The sequence below is a fragment of the Astatotilapia calliptera genome, chromosome 3, assembly GCF_900246225.1.
Source record: "Astatotilapia calliptera chromosome 3, fAstCal1.2, whole genome shotgun sequence".
Taxonomy (NCBI): domain Eukaryota; kingdom Metazoa; phylum Chordata; class Actinopteri; order Cichliformes; family Cichlidae; genus Astatotilapia; species Astatotilapia calliptera.
The window spans coordinates 44490169-44510812 of record NC_039304.1 but is presented as its reverse complement, the minus strand read 5'-3'; the positions used below and the strand labels follow the sequence as shown (position 1 = coordinate 44510812).

General features: G+C 41.6%; 1 pseudogene; it reads left to right on the top strand.

Annotated features, from left to right (window-relative positions):
• The first annotated feature begins 11564 nt into the window (after positions 1-11564).
• LOC113010578 (zinc finger protein 239-like) lies at positions 11565-19162 on the top strand (annotated as a pseudogene).
• The last annotated feature ends 1482 nt before the right edge of the window (positions 19163-20644 follow it).

Sequence of the window (20644 nt, the reverse complement as noted above, 5' to 3'; positions counted from 1 at the left end):
ACTGCAAGTGCGCTGTTGGAGAAACAGAGCTAGGCAGACAGAGGAGAACTGAAGATTGACCAGGTACTAGAGCAGGGCGATATGGCCAAAAATATTTATCACGATATATATTTGAAAATTTGCGATAACAATATAACTCACGATATAATTGATGCGAGACAAAATACAACTCCACAACATTACTAGCGCAAAAAGACAACCTTTAAATATAATATATAAAAATATAATAATAACTTTTTAGGTATATGTACAAGTAGCGGTAATTACAAGTACGAAACATGTACTGTGCTTCATAAATGAGTAACAAATGTAGTACATAACGATAACCTACAGCACACCAGAAAAATAGATTCAGACTACCTTTTAGGCTCAGGTGCAGTGACACGGCTTTAACAAGAAGAAAAGTCAGTCATTCACCACCATCTTCCTGCGCACTAAAACCACCAAAGTCCTCTTCTCCAGTGTCGGATACGAACAGGCTCAGAATGGCTACGTCATCCACTCTCAGCTTCTTTCCTTCATTGTCACTTACAAAACCAAAGAAATCCTCGTTGTCAGTGTCGGAATCGAACACCCTCAGAAGGGTCGTGGCAGTGTCCTCCTCTCCATCATGCAGCAGTCCAGCCCTTCGACATCCGTTGGTGATCATGGATGTTTTCACACTTTTCCACACTGTCAGATTCCAACGGTGGAGTTGAGCATACAGTGGGGCAAAAAAGTATTTATTCAGCCACCGATTGTGCAAGTTCCCCAACCTAAAATGATGACAGAGGTCAGTAATTTGCACCAGAGGTACACTTCAACTGTGAGAGACAGAATGTGAAAAAAAAAAAAATCCATGAATTCACATGGTAGGATTTGTAAAGAATTTATTCGTAAATCAGGGTGGAAAATAAGTATTTGGTCAATAACAAAAATACAACTCAATACTTTGTAACATAACCTTTGTTGGCAATAACAGAGGTCAAACGTTTACTATAGGTCTTTAGTGGGCAGGGATAGCTCAGTAGGTAGAGTGGTGGCCCCATGATCGGAAGGTCGGGGGTTCGATTCCCGTGAACAGCTACCCTGAGGTACCCCTGAGCAAGGTACCGTTCCTACACACTGCTCCCCGGGTGCCCAGTGGCTGCCCACTGCTTCACTGAGTGAATGGGTTAAATGCAGAGAGGGATTTTCCCCACGGGGACCAATAAAGTACACTTTCTTCTTCTACCAGGTTTGCACACACAGTAGCTGGTATTTTGGCCCATTCCTCCATGCAGATCTTCTCGAGAGCAGTGATGTTTTGGGGCTGTCGCCGAGCAACACGGACTTTCAACTCCCGCCACAGATTTTCTATGGGGTTTAGGTCTGGAGACTGGCTAGGCCACTCCAGGACTTTCAAATGCTTCTTACGGAGCCACTCCTTTGTTGCCCGGGCGGTGTGTTTTGGATCATTGTCATGTTGGAAGACTCAGCCTCGTTTCATCTTCAAAGTTCTCACTGATGGAAGGAGGTTTTGGCTCAAAATCTCACGATACATGGCCCCATTCATTCTGTCCTTAACACGGATCAGCCGTCCTGTCCCCTTGGCAGAAAAACAGCCCCATAGCATGATGTTCCACCCCCATGCTTCACAGTAGGTATGGTGTTCTTGGGATGCAACTCAGTATTCTTCTTCCTCCAAACACGACGAGTTGAGTTTATACCAAAAAGTTCTACTTTGGGTTCATCTGACCACATGACATTCTCCCAATCCTCTGCTGTATCATCCATGTGCTCTCTGGCAAACTTCAGACAGGCCTGGACATGCACTGGCTTCAGCAGCGGAACACGTCTGGCACTGCGGGATTTGATTCCCTGCCGTTGTAGTGACCTTTGTTACTTTGGTCCCAGCTCTCTGCAGGTCATTCACCAGGTCCCCCCATGTGGTTCTGGGATCTTTGCTCACCGTTCTCATGATCATTTTGACCCCACGGGATGAGATCTTGTGTGGAGCCCCAGATCGTGGGAGATTATCAGTGGTCTTGTATGTCTTCCATTTTCTGATGATTGCTCCCACAGTTGATTTTTTCACACCAAGCTGCTTGCCTATTGTAGATTCACTCTTCCCAGTCTGGTGCAGGTCTACAATACTTTTCCTGGTGTCCTTCGAAAGCTCTTTGGTCTTGGCCATGGCGGAGTTTGGAGTCTGACTGTTTGAGGCTGTGGACAGGTGTCTTTTATACAGATGATGAGTTCAAACAGGTGCCATTCATACAGGTAACGAGTGGGGGACAGAAAAGCGTCTTACAGAAGACGTTACAGGTCTGTGAAAGCCAGAGATTTTCCATGTTTGAGGTGACCAAATACTTATTTTCCACCCTAATTTACGAATAAATTCTTTACAAATCCTACCATGTGAATTCATGGATTTTTTTTTCACATTCTGTCTCTCACAGTTGAAATTCAAATTCAAATTCAAATTTTTATTTGTCACATACACAGTCATACACAGTACGATATGTAGTGAAATGCTTGGACAACTGCTCGTGACCTAAAGAAAACAAAAAAGGAAAAGGCTATGAATAAGATAGGAAATAAATATGAAAAATTAAAAAGGGTAAATTTAACTGCGCCGAAAGAGGAAACCAGCGGATGTCGCGCTAAACAACAGCAGCACGTTTAAGCTTGATCAGCTGTTGTTAGAATTTATTTAATATTAATTTCTAGTATCAGCTGATGTTTGCTGGAGCCACAGCTGTAAAGCTGCTGGTCATGATATGGTTTGGTTATCTGGTGAGAGGGAAACATGAAGATGAAACCAGGAGATGTCCTTACTGAATCATCAGAGCTGAACAGGTGATGGCGAAACAGGTTTCCCTTTTAGGTGACATGAATGAGTTGAAGGGAAGTCATGAACTATTTCTGAGAGACAGATAACACCAGGATCCTTTTTTAGGTAGCTGACAGCTGGTAACGGTGCAGGGGCGGATCTAGCAAAGTGTTGCCAGGGGCCATGTAGGGCATTAAAAGGGAGAGGGGGGCACAAAGAAATACTTTTCTTTCTTATTCTCATTTAAAATGTCTAGCTTTTAAAAAATAATTATCTGAATCTTACAACAAACGATTGATAGATTGATGCATATATACCATCAAAACAGTGTACATCACTGTCACAACAGTGTTTATTTTCATTGAAAGGCTTTATGATTTTTCCTATAATGGTGGGCCGGTCTCTAGTCAAAATGCCCGGGCCAATTTTCTGTCCCAGTCCAGCCCTGTATGCAGCTCATCTGCAGTCTGGTGTTACCTACATCTTCCTATTCGAAAGGCAGAACTTCCAAGTTCTGAGTACAATAGAAAGCACCACGACTGCAGTTTTTGTGTTGGATGTAAAAGGCACACATGACGCTGTGACGTAGGCTAGAATCATGGCAGCAGTCAATGACGGTCCAGGCGTGGGATTTCTCTTGTGGAAATATGCATATTATCTTTTCCTGTCTATTGGTAGGTGGCACAGTGCACTTGTGGAAAGTAAGCAAGCTAGAAGACTGGCAAAGTTATGGAAGCAACACATTAACAAGAGAATTCTGAGTAAAACCAAAGTTACTTTCCCTAGTAGCTAGTTACTTTGAAAGTAACGAGTAACTTGAAGTAACTGAGTTACTTTTGAGAGAAGTAACTAGTAATGTAACTAAGTTACTATTTTAAAGTAACTTACCCAACACTGGCTGTACCAGGGTGGCTGTAGCTCAAGTGGCAGAGCAGGTCAGCCACTAATCAGTTGGTGGTTCGATCCCAGGCTGCATCCTGGCTGCATGCCAAATATCCTTGGGCAAGATACTAACCCCATGTTTGCCTACTGGTGGTGGTCAGAGGGCCCGGTGGCGCCTGTTTCCGGCAGCCTCGCCTCTGTCAGTGCGCCCCAGGGCAGCTGTGGCTACAATGTAGCTTGCTATCGCCAGTGTGTGAATGTGTGTGTGAATGGGTGAATGACTGAATGTAGTGTAAAGCGCTTTGGGGTCCTATGGACTAGAAAAGCGCTATACAAATGCAGGCCATTTACCAAATCAAATCAAATCACTTTTATTGTCACATCACATGTGCAGGTACACTGGTACAGCACATGTGAGTGAAATTCTTGTGTGCGAGCTTCACAAGCAACAGAGGTGTGCAAAATACAATAATGTAAACAGCAAAATACAAGAATGGCTACATCTGAAACTAATAAATATATGTACAATATATAATAGTATATGCATTTCTGGATGTGTATACTAAATATTTTCCTGTGTGTGTGTGTGTGTGTGTGTCTGTACACATATTTTACAAATTAAATAGAGTAAACAATAATAAATATATAAAATATACAGAGTTGAGACATGTGCAAAACAGTGGCATTACTGTACGGTATGTAGTGAATTGTTCACTTGAATTGTTCAAGTTCACTGCTGTAATAACTAATAATGATTAATATAATAACTATAATATTGGCCATATCATATTTACACTGACTTTAGTCTCATGAACAACATAATTTTTATTTACTAGCTAATCTTAAAATGACTGTTCAGTACAGAAATGAAGCCCAACAATCATGTTTTACAGTCATGTGGTCTCAGCCTCAGATACTTATTAAATCACACAAAGCTCGTGTAGAAACAAACGAACATTTCTCTCAAACAAAGCTGTGTGAAACGTTTCCAGCGGTTATTATCATGGTTGCTAGGCAACCTGGGCAGCGCGACGGAGCTCGACCGGCATTTCACAAGCCTCGCACTTCCGGCCTTAGCGGTCTTTGAGTACACGGCCCTTGTGGACCGTTAAGCAGAGGCGGAGCCAGACATTTGAAACACCCGGGGCTTAGCCCAAAAGGGTATGTGGGATTTTTTTTTTCCCTAGTTTTTTAATTGAGCAGCAAGGCAGAACAAAGTCGGAGTTGTATCAAGACACGAGGACTAAACCCCAATTCAACCAGACCCAGAACTGATCCGGAATTAAAACTGGACTACAACAGTTCAAAATCAGGACTACTTGGGACTTAACCAAGACAGAACCAGAATCAGAACTAGATGATAGTAGCACTAAAAATCATCATAGACTTGCACTACATTTATTTTCTAATTTTACCAAAGTACAATATTTAGATTGAGAAAAGTTTATATAATTATTTAGCCTTGTTGTGCAAACAAGCCTGCATAACTTAATAAATATAGAATTTGAAAAATAACAAACCTAAAAAGAAACACTAGGTACGAGATACATGAGGACCTGTGATACGGTGATACTTCTGATAAACAACCATTTGACTAACATGTGAGTCTCACCTGCTCTTGTTCATCTCTGTTCTGTCCTCATTCTCCTCTCTGTTCCTCTCTCTCGCTCTTTGTGCTGACAATCATCAAATATACAGACATTTACAAACTATTCAGATAAAAACACAAACACTTTTTTAATTGTAACATCAAATCAGACTAAATGTTTATTTTTTTTAGATTGATAAATATAAAAAACATGTTTGTTAACTTTAAGAGTAAAGAGAGAAACTATCTGTATTTCTTAATTGCAAATGGCACAAAATTGTATTCAAAACTGAGCCACCCTTATGGAGCTCCACAATTCTTTTTCTGGTGTTTTGGTTGACATCTCTTGATTTTCCCATGTCAAAGAAACAGGCTCTGTGTTTTGCCTTATATGCATCCACAGGTGTGCCACCAATTTACTCACATGGACTCTACGAACCTATCAGAAGCTTCTTCAGCTCAGAATGGAATCGTCTGGAGTTTTCTTATTAATTAACAATAAACTTAGTGTACATGTACTCCTAAATTTGATGAAAGTGATAAAAAACAGAAAGCTCTGTCTCTCTTTATTCTGACATTAACTAATTCAAAATATATTTCAATATTTATCTAAAACAAAAGTTTACTCTAAATTGATGTTGTGCAGTAAAAATGTTTTATGTTTTCTCCCTAAAGTGTAAATATCTGGTTACAAATGTGAATATCCTGCTGTGTACTGAAATCCCTCTTGTTTTGCATAGAAATATACTGAACAACATACAAAGCATAATATATAAAATAACATTTACCTGAGTTTTTTCTTTGAAAGAACCCTCGAATGTCCATTCTTATGTTTCAGTACATAACTGAAACCGATTTAGTCGGGGAGGGTAAGAACTGAAAATATGAAATAAACAGATGTAAGCTAAGACTCTCTAAAAAAAATAGCATTTGTTCGGCTTTTCATTTCGCCATTTGTTGATTCACTTGAAGAGCAAGTAACGTAATATTGGTCAAGTGATCAGTTTGATATCAATCTTTCGTGATGCACCGTCATATTTACATTATTTGTACGGTACGAATGATTTGCTTTGGTACCTGGTCAAACTTAAGCTCTCCTTAGTATGGCTGGCTCCGTCTCTCCAACAGCGCACTGACGGGCAGCAGCTGCCCCGCCCCCTCGCTCAGTCGCTTAGTGCCTGAGCTTGGATCATACCAATATCAGGGGGGGATTCACGCACAGTCGTAAATTCCCACAGTGTGCACTATGTGCTTCGAATATTGTGTGTACTTTTTGTTTTATACAGTTGTCAGCCAGGCATCTAACTATGAAAAAATTACACTCCAAAAGACCCCGGGCTTCTGACAAAACAATCCGGGCTTAAGCTCAGTAAGCCACCCCCACGCTCCGCCCCTGGTTTGAAACTGAAAAATGGTTTGAAACCGAAAAAAAATGGATTGAAACCGAAAAAAAAAAATTGTAAGCGAAAACAAAAAAATTACAATTTCAATTAATTGTTTTTCACTATCAATTTTTTTTCGGTTTCAATACAAGATTTTTCAGTACATTTATTTCAGTTACAATATTTTTTTTCGGTTTCAATATTTTTTTTCGGTTCAAGGTGGCATCGTTCTGATTCCATATTGTCCTCCCCACGATGACGTTTTCATCGAGGCCAAGGAAAAGAGTTTAGGAAAAGGAGATTGGCGCTACTTTTGAAATAACACTCCACTGGGTTACGTTGTGCAGCTGAGTCACGTGACCGCACAGCAACAAATCACAGCGCAGTCAGATAAAGGGGGCGGAGCAAAGTGTGTGCAGGAGAGGAGTCGAGCAGAGAGAGCTGCTTTTCAATGAAACGGTTGTAAAGTAGTAAACTTACAGGAACATATGCCACTACCAACGTTTGGATCGATATCTGCATCGATCTGCACACCCTTGTCTCCTGGATCGTAGCTGAGATCAGCGTGAACCACGTGGGTCTCTGCTCCCTGATCTGTTTCCTGTGTTTGGAAAGACTTCCAGCTTCATCACGGAGTTTCTCTCGGTTTGTGGGCTCGTCTAAAGGTAAGCATCGAGCTAACTTTAATGTGGGTTCAGTTTATGCTGAGTTTAGCTCTGTTGAGAATAATAGATTGCTTGGTAGACATTGGAGTTAGACAGACTGTAGAGTTTGTGATTGCTTGCAACATCATAATATGGCGGTTGCTGGGGGAAAGAATACATAAAGAAAAATAGTCTTGGAATATGAACAAAAGGATGGGGTGCAGGGCAGGAGAACAACCAGCCCCCACCCCCAGGACATGAAGCCACAGGTACAAGCGTGGGGGAGCGCAACTCCAGGGTGAGAGTAGTGGAAGCTTGCTGAGAAGGAGGCCAAAGGGCTTTGGAGCGTGATGTCACAGGGGTGGGCGTGGAAAGGATTTTGGCCTGACGCGCCATTTTCTGGGGCAAAGCTCAAGTATGGGCTCAAAATGTGATCATAAATATTTTGTACTTGTAAATCAGGATTTGTATGTGTATGTGTTTACGACTGTGCGTAAATCCTAATATTGGTATGATCTGAGCTCAGGCACTAAGCAGGACGGGGCAGCTACTGCCTGCGAGTTAGTGAATGGTAAATGGCCTGTATTTAGAGAAACTGTTTTTGTTCATCTGTTTATTTTTTTATGAGCTTTGTTTGATTTGTTGAGTATCTGAGGCTGAGACCGTAAAAACATGATTGTTGGCCTGTATTTATATAGCGCTTTACTAGTCCCTAAGGACCCCAAAGCGCTTGTAGCCACAGCCACCCTGGGGCGCACTGACAGAGGCGAGGCTGCCGACATTGGCCCTCTGACCACCACCAGTAGGCAACGGGTGAAGTGTCTTGCCCAAGGACACAATGACCGAGACTTTCCAAGCCGGGGCTCGAACCGGCAACCTTCCGATTACAAGGCGAACTCCCAACTCTTGAGCCACGATCGCCCCGCAGTGACGATGTGATGGGATTTCCAGCTCTTTCAGCTCGGCTCACTAAAAAGAGCCGGCTCTTTCGGCTCCAAACCTGCTCTTCAGGTTGTTTTGTTGCTTTAATTAATTTATTATTAACAATAATATAAAATTATGCACAAAAGGAATTACTAATGTAAAAAAAGTGGTTTTATTTATATATGTTTATATATAAATATATGCGGTGGCCCCTAGAGACAAAACACGTACAAACTCCAAAACACATTTCTAGCGTTAACTGAACTTTCAAAACAGCTGCCTAGATCACTTAAATTACACAATTGAAAGCATGTGTGTATTGTTTGTGTATTTATACACAAGCACTCATATATATTCAAATAATTTAAAAAAAAGTTCATTTACCTGTTACTACCACACACCAAATCCGGTCGTTGGTACTTGCTGGCTTGTGTAGCCACTAGGTAACAAAAGCTCAACACTGCGCCCGAGCATCCTGGAGCACTTCTGTTGTGTTTTGTACGTGTTTTGGAGTTTTTACATGCTTTGTCTCTAGGGGCCACTGTAAATATACTTTTATTTATTCACTCCACACAAAATGTAATAAATAAATAATATAATACAAAAGCCAACTATTTACATTTCAACTTTTAACTATTTAAATTTTCAGCTTTTTTCCTTTTAAACAAATTTAAAGTGAAACAACACAAAACACTGCAAACCACAACACAATTAAATATAAATTAAAATATGAAAACAAAAAGAACATGCATACTCTCTGCCATTTGGGCCTGCATGAATAAACTTTCTGAATTCTTTATCATCCGCAACTGAATATAGTTTTGGATGATTACTATACCTTTCTAATGTGACGTTGATGTCCCTGGCTGTTTCCCTCCGGCTCTGTTCCTGTGTTACTGCCAGTGTAACTACTGCCCCTCCCCCCTCTTTCCAGCGCAAAGCACAAGGCTCGCGTGCGGAGTGACGCGGAAAAAAGTGCGAGAGAGAGAGAGAGAAAAAAACGGGCTCCCAATAAGGAGCCGGCTCGCGTCATTCACTCCAAAGAGCCGGCTCTAAGAGCCGTTTCGTTCGCGACCGACACATCACTACTGCAAGTGCGCTGTTGGAGAAACAGAGCTAGGCAGACAGAGGAGAACTGAAGATTGACCAGGTACTAGAGCAGGGCGATATGGCCAAAAATATTTATCACGATATATATTTGAAAATTTGCGATAACAATATAACTCACGATATAATTGATGCGAGACAAAATACAACTCCACAACATTACTAGCGCAAAAAGACAACCTTTAAATATAATATATAAAAATATAATAATAACTTTTTAGGTATATGTACAAGTAGCGGTAATTACAAGTACGAAACATGTACTGTGCTTCATAAATGAGTAACAAATGTAGTACATAACGATAACCTACAGCACACCAGAAAAATAGATTCAGACTACCTTTTAGGCTCAGGTGCAGTGACACGGCTTTAACAAGAAGAAAAGTCAGTCATTCACCACCATCTTCCTGCGCACTAAAACCACCAAAGTCCTCTTCTCCAGTGTCGGATACGAACAGGCTCAGAATGGCTACGTCATCCACTCTCAGCTTCTTTCCTTCATTGTCACTTACAAAACCAAAGAAATCCTCGTTGTCAGTGTCGGAATCGAACACCCTCAGAAGGGTCGTGGCAGTGTCCTCCTCTCCATCATGCAGCAGTCCAGCCCTTCGACATCCGTTGGTGATCATGGATGTTTTCACACTTTTCCACACTGTCAGATTCCAACGGTGGAGTTGAGCATACAGTGGGGCAAAAAAGTATTTATTCAGCCACCGATTGTGCAAGTTCCCCAACCTAAAATGATGACAGAGGTCAGTAATTTGCACCAGAGGTACACTTCAACTGTGAGAGACAGAATGTGAAAAAAAAAAAATCCATGAATTCACATGGTAGGATTTGTAAAGAATTTATTCGTAAATCAGGGTGGAAAATAAGTATTTGGTCAATAACAAAAATACAACTCAATACTTTGTAACATAACCTTTGTTGGCAATAACAGAGGTCAAACGTTTACTATAGGTCTTTAGTGGGCAGGGATAGCTCAGTAGGTAGAGTGGTAGCCCCATGATCGGAAGGTCGGGGGTTCGATTCCCGTGAACAGCTACCCTGAGGTACCCCTGAGCAAGGTACCGTTCCTACACACTGCTCCCCGGGTGCCCAGTGGCTGCCCACTGCTTCAGTGAGTGAATGGGTTAAATGCAGAGAGGGATTTTCCCCACGGGGACCAATAAAGTACACTTTCTTCTTCTTCTTCTACCAGGTTTGCACACACAGTAGCTGGTATTTTGGCCCATTCCTCCATGCAGATCTTCTCGAGAGCAGTGATGTTTTGGGGCTGTCGCCGAGCAACACGGACTTTCAACTCCCGCCACAGATTTTCTATGGGGTTTAGGTCTGGAGACTGGCTAGGCCACTCCAGGACTTTCAAATGCTTCTTACGGAGCCACTCCTTTGTTGCCCGGGCGGTGTGTTTTGGATCATTGTCATGTTGGAAGACTCAGCCTCGTTTCATCTTCAAAGTTCTCACTGATGGAAGGAGGTTTTGGCTCAAAATCTCACCATACATGGCCCCATTCATTCTGTCCTTAACACGGATCAGCCGTCCTGTCCCCTTGGCAGAAAAACAGCCCCATAGCATGATGTTTCCACCCCCATGCTTCACAGTAGGTATGGTGTTCTTGGGATGCAACTCAGTATTCTTCTTCCTCCAAACACGACGAGTTGAGTTTATACCAAAAAGTTCTACTTTGGTTTCATCTGACCACATGACATTCTCCCAATCCTCTGCTGTATCATCCATGTGCTCTCTGGCAAACTTCAGACAGGCCTGGACATGCACTGGCTTCAGCAGCGGAACACGTCTGGCACTGCGGGATTTGATTCCCTGCCGTTGTAGTGACCTTTGTTACTTTGGTCCCAGCTCTCTGCAGGTCATTCACCAGGTCCCCCCATGTGGTTCTGGGATCTTTGCTCACCGTTCTCATGATCATTTTGACCCCACGGGATGAGATCTTGTGTGGAGCCCCAGATCGTGGGAGATTATCAGTGGTCTTGTATGTCTTCCATTTTCTGATGATTGCTCCCACAGTTGATTTTTTCACACCAAGCTGCTTGCCTATTGTAGATTCACTCTTCCCAGTCTGGTGCAGGTCTACAATACTTTTCCTGGTGTCCTTCGAAAGCTCTTTGGTCTTGGCCATGGCGGAGTTTGGAGTCTGACTGTTTGAGGCTGTGGACAGGTGTCTTTTATACAGATGATGAGTTCAAACAGGTGCCATTCATACAGGTAACGAGTGGGGGACAGAAAAGCGTCTTACAGAAGACGTTACAGGTCTGTGAAAGCCAGAGATTTTCCATGTTTGAGGTGACCAAATACTTATTTTCCACCCTAATTTACGAATAAATTCTTTACAAATCCTACCATGTGAATTCATGGATTTTTTTTTCACATTCTGTCTCTCACAGTTGAAATTCAAATTCAAATTCAAATTTTTATTTGTCACATACACAGTCATACACAGTACGATATGTAGTGAAATGCTTGGACAACTGCTCGTGACCTAAAGAAAACAAAAAAGGAAAAGGCTATGAATAAGATAGGAAATAAATATGAAAAATTAAAAAGGGTAAATTTAACTAGGAAGGAATAAAATATAAATTAAGGTTAAAAATGAAATAAAATGAAATAAGTGTACCTCTGGTGCAAATTACTGACCTCTGTCATCATTTTAAGTGGGGGAACTTGCACAATCGGTGGCTGACTAAATACTTTTTTGCCCCACTGTAAGGTGCCCTTTAAAACTCAGCAAATTTTGTATAACTCAAAATTACTCATAACCTGTGAGCTTGTTAAATATTTACTTGTTTGTTCTATAAACCTTGTGATGTACAACAACTATAAATGCAAACATATTGGATTAATCTCTACATTAAGCAAGCAAGATTAACAGATGAGTCCCTTAGTTGCAATTTCCACATTTAACCACTTCTCACACCACCTTAACTTCACTTTGTGGTAGAGCTTCTCCTGATTTTAAACGTGAAAATTAGCGCTTTAACTCAGTCTAACCACCGTTGCTTGTTAATGCTGTGCAGATATGCGTTATGCACTCTGCTTATCTGACGTGATGCACCGGATCCGCGTCGTTTCGTCATCCGCGGCGATCCTGTCCTCTCCTACCCGTGTTGAGCAGGCGAGTTCTCACTGTAGCTCTCTTCACAACAACACAGACACAGGTCGGTTCTTTGAAACGGGTGTTTATTACTTGGGCCTTCTCTCCTCAGCTTCACCATCACCAGTACGCCGATACGCCATTACGCCGTGAGAACTGGTCACGAGCGAACAGTACAAACCAATTAGCAACTTTACAGTACACATATTAAGTCCAAACACAAATAAAACATTTCTCAAATGACAAATACCTCGTTGGCTGCTTGTCCTGAAAAGAGGTCCTTAAGTCCTTGTATTGCCCTTTCTTTTAGTAAACCTTTAGCTTAAAATCGCTTCATGAGAGACATCTGCTCCCTCGCAGTCCATGAAAAGTCTCGTGTGCTCTCGTTAAGGGTATTCTCACGAGACACTCTTACACCTTACACATGTACATTTCAAAAAAGACATTTAAACACGAACTATATATATTCATGAAATTATGTAACTTATTATAAATCAGTCATCTACATCATGAAATCCACACAGAACATTTTAACAGCATTTACAAGTATAGAGCGTCCCCGCCTAAAGCTCGGATTCCTTTACTTATATATTTTTTTAAAAAGTCTTATTGGCATCAAAACTGCATTTTTAAAGAGTGATCTGCCCAACGGCATAGAAATGACATAAATGTAACCATAAAGACATTTTTAAGTGGCCAAAAAGGACTGAGTTAATGCAGGTACAACTAAAGTCATAAATATACTTAGAACACTGGTAATATTTGTCTTTTATAAAAATATTAGTTCTACAGTACTATACTACAGTCTGTAAGTACTTATACCACATAGGTAAACACATTACACATAAAAAAAACATGTGGAAACATTGTTTTGGTGGAGGATGAGTTAACTTCTCTGCTGCCACCTGTTGGATCTTTACTCACACTGCCTCTCACACAGGTAACATTCTTAAATACATACACATTTTTTATAATAGAGAAGAAGAAAATAAAATTAGATCTGTTAAAACTTTTTAAATGTTAAATTGTGATGAATAATGAGAAAAGAAAACATAACTGAAGGTCTAAGTACACTGTAGAGAATTAATCTATAGAATTTACCCAATAAATCTGAGGTAACAATTCACATTGACTTTTTTGGGATAGATTTAATTCAATATATTGAATGAAAGCAAACGGAACACGTCTGCTTAGTGTTCCCTCGTCTCAGGTTTCCAGTCCTGTGCAGCTTCCTTGACTAACACTCCTGTATACAGGTAATCAGAATCAGAATCAGAATACTTTATTAATCCCTGGGGGAAATTATTTTTTGTTACAGTGCTCCATTTTAAACCAACATTAAAACAAGACAGACAATACACTAACTAAGAATAGTACAATATATACATATATACACATACATACGTCACTCATAAATAAATAGTTGGAAAAGAAAAGAAAAGAAACATGTGTAGTTGTAGCAAACAGTGTGTTAAGTGGATGCGTTGTACAGGGAGATGGCCACAGGCAGGAATGATTTCCTGTGTCGTTCAGTGGTGCTTTTCGGTAATCTCAGTCTCTCACTGAACGTGCTCCTGTGACTGACCAGCATGTCATGGAGTGGGTGGGAGGTGTTATCCAACATAGTCTTTATCTTGGACAGCATCCGCCTCTCCGACACCACCTTGAGGGTGTCAACACTGACCCCCTGGATTGAAACAGGGGTCAAGTGTTTCCTGGTCTTCCTGAAGTCCACGATCAGTTCCTTGGTCTTTGCCACGTTGAGCTGCAGATGATTCTGCTCACACCACGTGACAAAGGAGTCGACCACAGCCCGGTACTCTGTCTCATCATCCCTGCTGATGCATCCAACCACCGCAGAGTCATCAGAAAACTTCTGAAGATGGCAGGTCTCTGTGCAGTGGCTGAAGTCTGTGGTGTAGAGGGTGAAGAGGAAGGGGGAGAGGACAGTCCCCTGTGGTGCCCCTGTGTTGCTGATCACCTTGTCAGACACACACTGTGGGAGACGTACATATTGTGGTCTTCCTGTCAGGTAATCCAGGACACCAGAGAAGCTCTTTGGTCTTGGCCATGGCGGAGTTTGGAGTCTGACTGTTTGAGGCTGTGGACAGGTGTCTTTTATACAGATGATGAGTTCAAACAGGTGCCATTCATACAGGTAACGAGTGGGGGACAGAAAAGCGTCTTACAGAAGACGTTACAGGTCTGTGAGAGCCAGACATTTTCCATGTTTGAGGTGACCAAATACTTATTTTCCACCCTGATTTACGAATAAATTCTTTACAAATCCTACCATGTGAATTCATGGATTTATTTTTCACATTCTGTCTCACACAGTTGAAGTGTACCTCTGGTGCAAATTACTGACCTCTGCCATCATTTTAAATGGGGGAACTTGCACAATCGGTGGCTGACTACCGTATTTTCACGACCATAAGACGCACTGTGCTAAAAGGCGCAGTCTCAGTTATGTGTGCCATTACTGTATTTAACACACACATAAGGCGCACTGGATCATAGGGCGCATACAAGTACCGTATGCGTATTTAAAAATAAAGCGGGAGCAAACCTGAGTTCGGTACCTTACTCACATTTTTATTACCAGTAATCGTCATCATCAACAACACACAAGCATACAAGTGTGCGTATTTAAAAATAAAGCAGGAGCAAAACAAAGTTTGGTACTCACATTTTTATCATCAATCAAACCCATCGAAGTCCTCATCCTCTGTGTCTGAATTGAACAGCTGCGCTAAATCTCCATCAAACATGCCAGGTTTACTTTCCGTGCCGTGCGGCTCCTCGGAAATGATGCCGGCTTTTGCGAAAGCTCGAACAACAGTGCCAGCAGCCATCTTAGCCCAAGCATCTACAATCCATTGGCAAATTGTGGCGTAACTCGCCCGGCGCTGCCTTCCACTCTTGGTGAAACTGTGGTCTCCATCGGTCATCCATCGCTGGATGTGTTTGTCGCCGATGTGTTTGCTGCAGTAGGAGCGGACGATGGCCAGCTTTTCCTTATAATCCGCTGGAAGTTGCTGCGCTACCGTAGTCCTGGTCCAGATGGAAAAATGGCACCGTTTCATAAAAAGTGAAAGTGAAACTGCTTTTAGCCGAATGGTGACCGTCGAAAAGCTTCTCCCGCTCGTTCTTTGCTCGATGATCGCCTTATGTCCGCGGAAACTCAGCTGCATATTCTTGACCTGTCGGAGCTTGTTTTCCAGCTTCCTCCACTTGCGACCCATCGATTCATTAATCTTAAATTCTCTCGCCGCTGCTCGATTTCCATGTTCCTCCGCGTAGCTGATGGCCTTCAGTTTAAACTGTGCTTCATAAGCGTGTCTCTTTGCCATTTTCAGGGTTGTTAAAACAACGGTGTCCTGCATAACGCACATGCCTGTTCTTTTATACAGGTATGTGCAATAAAGTCAACGCACACACTTCACCCTTTAGCGTTCTCATGGTGTTCTCTACTACGTCCTCCTTACAACACAAAGGGCGCACTGCGCTATAGGGCGCGCCGTACTTTTTGAAGAAAATCTAAGACTTTTAAGTGCGCCTTATGGTCGTGAAAATACGGTAAATACTTTTTTGCCCCACTGTATTTGTGTACATGACAGCATTGCTGTCCAGCATTGTGTTTATCAAAACTCTTTTTACAAATCCTGCTGTGTGTGTGTGTCCCCCAGGTGATTAACAGGAGGAGAAGAGTCTGGTGGTGCAACGGAGGAACAATTTCATCCATTTGGACTCAGCTCAGCCACTACAGAGGAAACAATCAATGACTTCAACACAAAAGGTGAGAAAAATATCACAGTTACAATTAGGGATGCACCGATACTGGTATTGGGTATCGGGGCCGATACTGTAAAATGTGTGTGTACTCATACTTGTAAAAGTTAAGCGATACCATGAACCGATAATAATATAGCCCGGATGGGAATTTGGGAGTAGATACTCATAATTCCCATGGACTTAAACGCCACGGTAACATAAGGTGTTCACAGTTGATGTTATGTGATGTAACTGTACCCAGAATGTAATTTGCCCTGTAATATGTCACAAGGTAAATACAGGTAATTAGAGCAATCAAACTGTTATGTTAATCATAAAGTATTATTTTATGGTATGTAACTCTGAATGGAGTTTAAATATTGTTCAGAGTTCTAATTTTCTGGAGGCCCGTGAAGGTAGCATAAAATGGGACCTGTGTATCTGTTGCAATGGAGGAGGAGAAGAGAACGGCATAGAGAGATGCACGAGGTTAGCTGAACCAAAGTGAGAGACTGGGCTAGTTTTACTGAGGTTAACTAGCACAAAAGAGTGTGTGACTAGAAAGCTAACCGTGTGAGAGCTTCGCAACAGAGTGTGGGTGAAGTGACTTTTTGTTTCAACGGTCGCACCACCGTGGAGTGGATTTAGTGTGGGACTGGTGAACGGTGACCTACCGAGCAACGGAACTGTAAGTCAGACTTTTGTGCTCTTACTGGGGAGAAGAGGATTTTTCTCCATCATCTGGCGTGAGCAGAAACAGGCCTGCAACAAGTGTGAATGTGAGTGTGTGTGAGGCCCATGTGTGAATATTGTGTGTTTAGTGGATTTATATAACGTGTTTTGGAGTGTATATTAGTGAGTCACTTACCAAAAGGTGATAACATAAGTTGGGTTGTGTAATATAATTTGAAAGGGAATTATTTCATTTATACAGTACAGTGTATTTCATTTGGTTAAGGAATTGGAATATTATTTGAGTTTAAAAAGGGATGCGTTGTGATGTGTTCAGTAAACGTTTCGTTTGTGTTAAAAAGTTGTCTGGGGTCGTTTCTTTACTACTGGTTAAGTTTAACTTGTGTGTGGTTGAAGTATCGGTTTTTGTACTCAATATCTGCAAGTACTCAGATCCAAGTATCGGTATCGTATCGGTTTGGAAAAATGGGTATCGTTGCATCCCTAGTTACAATATTGCTCCAACTGTGTGCACAGCTGGTGTGTTTTTAAAAACATGTTAACAGCAGCTTTATCTTTTGCATCCTGGGCTCCTCCATATATACAGAATCTACATTCACAACCGAAAACCACAGAAGTTACAAGAAAATACAAAGATCATATTTTATAAGCACACCTTGAAACAACAATATCATCAGTTGAACTTGAAATTTCTTATGCGTAAAGGATTTTCTCTGCTGATCAATATTTCTTCAATAATGTCATTTTCATTACAACTCTCATTGTAGCATATCATTGTAATGTGATACTGTCACCAGAAGGTGGTGGAAACACACCAACAATGTGTTTGTTGACATGTTTGATTCCACTAATGGAGGGAGTTTCAGTTTGTTCCACGACTGCATTTCACTCACTGCCTCTGTTTGTATCTCTGTCACTGCAGGACCAACATGGAGCGAGAAGTCAGCGCTCTCAGGAGGCCGACAAACCTCACAGAAGAAAAGGAGAGAAAACCTACAGCTGTGATGAGTGTGGGAAGTATTTTACCCAGGCTGGAGACTTAAAAAGACACCAACTCATCCACAGTGGAGTTAAACCTTACAGCTGTTACTTGTGTGGAAAGTCTTTTACCGGGGGTGGAAACTTAAAAAGACACCAACTCATCCACACTGGAGTTAAACCTTACAGCTGTGACTTCTGTGGAAAGTCTTTTACCCAGGCTGGAGACTTAAAAAGACACCAAGTCATCCACAGTGGAGTTAAACCTTACAGCTGTGACTCGTGTGGAAAGTCTTTTACCCTGGCTGGACACTTGAAAAAACACCAACTCATCCACAGTGGAGTTAAACCTTACAGCTGTGACTTCTGTGGAAAGTCTTTTACCCAGGCTGTAAGCTTAAAAAGACACCAACTCATCCACAGTGGAGTTAACCCGTACAGCTGTGACTTGTGTGGAAAGTCTTTTACCGGGGGTGGAAACTTAAAAAGACACCAACTCATCCACAGTGGATTTAAACCTTACAGCTGTGAGTTGTGTGGAAAGTCTTTTACCCAGGCTGTAAACTTAAAAACACACCAACTCATCCACAGTGGAGTTAAAGCGTACAGCTGTGACTTGTGTGGAAAGTCTTTTACCGACGGTGGAAACTTAAAAAGACACCAACTCATCCACAGTGGATTTAAACCTTACAACTGTGACTTGTGTGGAAAGTCTTTTACCCAGGCTGGAAGCTTAAAAAAACACCAACTCATCCACAGTGGATTTAAAGGACACAACTGTGAGTTGTGTGGTAAGGCTTTTGCTCTAAATAGCGACTTACACAGGCATCTAGTTACCCACTCTGGAATTAAGGCGTAGAGCTGCGACTTTTGTGGAAAAAGTTTCAGTGACAAACAGTACCAGAATATTCACCTACGGATTCACACTGGAATTGATGTTTCCTGCTGTGATCAGTGTGGGAAACTGTTTGCAACAGATGCACAGTTACAACAACACACTGAGGAGAGACCTTATAAATGTGACCTGTGTGAGAAGACTTTTAAAGCTCCAAATCAGCTGAAAAGCCACCAACAGATCCACACCAGAAAGTAACTCTAGAAGTGCAGTTACTGTGAGGATGTATTGATTTTTTATCTTGTAATTTTAACCTGATTGTTTGGAACAAATATGATCAGTAAACTTATGGAGTTATACTGAATGAACTGTTTGTAAAAATGACGACTTATTTTCACTCAGTAAGCTGAGTGTTGTAATGTAAACAGTAAAATGTAATTGGACGTTGGCAGAGATGCTCTTTGTTTCAGGCGACGTTCAGGATAAAAACATTGAAGGTATTCCCTGATTTACAATGTCTTTGTTTAGGAGTGGAGCAAAGAACATGGGAAAGCGTTTCTCTTTGACCTTTGTGGAAAAACCTCCAATCACGAACGGGACCTAAAAGCACATCAACGTGTGCCAAAATGAACTACTGCAAAGAATGTGGGAGAGGCTTCCACACACCAAATACTATAAAAATACATGACCTCTTCCACAGTGTGGTCAAAAAGCACATCTGTGACCAGTGTGGGTCATCCTTCACCACTGCAGGAGGGAGACCATACAAGTGCAGACACTGTGACAAAAGCTTCTCACAATCAGGTCATAGTAACAAACATGAACGTACACACATGGAAGTGAACTTCAGCTGTGACCAGTGTGACAAGAGCTTCAGGAATCTCAGTTCATACTCCGAACACAAACGATTTCACACTGTAAATAAACTGTTTCACTGTTACCAATGTGCAAAAACCTTCACTTCATTATCTGCTCTGTGCAAACACCAGCCTGATCATGCAGGACTGAAATCACTGGATCACAATGAATCTGAAGAGAGAGAAAGATCCTCTTCTGGTTTCAGGCTCAGACTTAAAAACCTTGAGATCAGGCTCCACAGAGTTCAGATGGAATCTCCTGTAAAGAGTGTCAGCTGATGCCACACTTGGATCTGATGAGGTAGCTCTGATTTCTGGAGCTGCAGTGAATAATTCTGAATGTTACATTTAGGAAGCTGCATGTATAGATATGCATATGCAATTTCAATCCTTCATTCATATTTAATCTGTTGCTGAGGTAAAATCTTCTCTTAAATCATTTTCTCCCAAACTACAAATATTTTCACAGCAGTTTCTCTTAAAACCTCACAAATGAACTAAATCTGTACACCAGCTTTGAAAAAACACCTGCCGTGACTTTATGTCCAGAAAAAAAAGAAACTCAAGCTGAACTGGTTTTGGGCTGTACTTCCATGTAATACCAGTTTGTACCAGAAGATGAACCAGTGAGGCTGTGTAACCTTTATTCAATTAAGCAAAGAACACAATCTTATTCACAGTGGCAGCAAAGAAATGTTGAAAGTTAAAAACAGCAGCACACATCAGAACCATTTTAAAGATCACAGGTGACTACTTTTACTTACCGTATTTCCTGGACTACAAAGCGCACCTGAATATTAGCTGCACAAGCTAAAATCAGGGGAAAATCCTGTTTTGTACATACATTAGCCGCACCTGACTAAAAGCCGCAGGTGTTTCAATGTTGACTTATCATATGTAAGAGAATATGCACAAAGGGAATTGTCAGGAACGGCTTTAACAAGAAGAAAAGTCAGTCATTCACCACCATCTTCCTGCGCACTAAAACCACCAAAGTCCTCTTCTCCAGTGTCGGAAACGAACAGGCTCAGGATGGCTTCATCATCCACTCTCAGCTCCTTTCCTTCGTTGTC